Source organism: Rhinoderma darwinii (assembly GCF_050947455.1).
Source record: "Rhinoderma darwinii isolate aRhiDar2 chromosome 3 unlocalized genomic scaffold, aRhiDar2.hap1 SUPER_3_unloc_16, whole genome shotgun sequence".
NCBI lineage: Eukaryota > Metazoa > Chordata > Amphibia > Anura > Rhinodermatidae > Rhinoderma > Rhinoderma darwinii.
Genome location: NW_027461741.1, coordinates 28,701 through 30,135, shown reverse-complemented (window position 1 = coordinate 30,135; position 1,435 = coordinate 28,701).

The window sequence follows — 1,435 nt, the reverse complement described above, 5'->3', positions numbered from 1 at the left end:
GATGGAACAACTGGCTCGATTCAACTATACCATTCGTTACAAGCCCGGTAAGAACCATACCAACGCCGATGCACTCTCCCGACAGCCGTGTGAGACCCCGGTCGGAGATGTGGACGAGGAGCAAGAAGAAATAGAGATACCCCCACTGTGTGTGGTTCATCCCCCGATGCAACAACAGCAGGTAGTGACCGCAATACAAGGGGTTGAGGATCTTACTGAGATGTATGATAGGGCTGAGTGGAAGAAGCGGCAACAGCAAGACCAAGACATCCAAACCATCGATAAGTGGGTGCGGCGACAGGAAAGACCCACGGCAGCGGAGCGAAACAGGTTGTCAGCACCAGCTAAAGCATTGGTTCGGCAGTTGGAGCGACTAGAACACCGTGATGGAGTATTATACAGAAGAGTGTGGGCACCACGGGAGTCTCGCGATATATGGCAGTTGGTATTGCCCATCGCCGACGTCAAGCCCGTGTGCAAGTGGATGCACGAGAACCGAGGTCATTTTGCAGTGGAAAAGACTGTACAGAACATCAGGAATCACTTCTATGCTTCAAACCTGGAAGAAATAATGAGGGGTGTCTACCAGGAATGCTCAGAGTGTGTCTTACACAAGGCGACAGAACAGGCAGAGAGGCCCATGACCATCGTGACGGGTGAACCACTCGAACTACTGACGGTAGACTTCTTAACAGTCCAAGAAGTCACATCGGGGCACCGATATGCGTTAGTATGCTTGGACCATTTTTCAAAATTTGCCGTGGTAATTCCTACGAGGGACCAGACGGCGACGACTACCGCGGCTGCATTGTGGAAGCATGTCATCCGTCCGTACGGGTGCCCCAGACGCATCTTGTCGGATCAAGGACCGAATTTTGAGTCGGATCTCTTCCAAGAGCTGTGTATCTTACACGGAATGCGGAAATCCAGGACGACCCCCTATCACCCTCAAGGGAATGGGGCTTGTGAACGATTCAATCGCACCTTACTCGGCCTATTGAAAACCATGGGGGACGAACGACAAGAACGGTGGCCCGAGTATGTGGACAACCAGGTGTGGGCCTATAACAACACTGTGCATCGAGCTACGGGGTATACCCCATATCAATTGATGTTCGGCCGACCCAGCCGAGTTCCGTTGGATCTTCTGTTAGAGACGCCAGAGGTGGGGGACCATCGATCCCCGTCACAATGGATCCAGGAACAACAACGACGGTTGAGCGCAGCGAAGGATGAAATGGAGAGAGTCCGGCCCACAGAGAGCCTACTCTTCGTAGCAGAACGACAGCACGCATTTCATACGGGGGATCGGGTGCTGGTGCGAAATCGCAGGGCAGCACGTGGCCGTAAGCTGGAGTCCCGATGGGAGAGGAACCCATATGTGGTGGTAAAACGTGTCGATCCCGGGCTTCCTGTGTACGAAGTGAAACCAGAG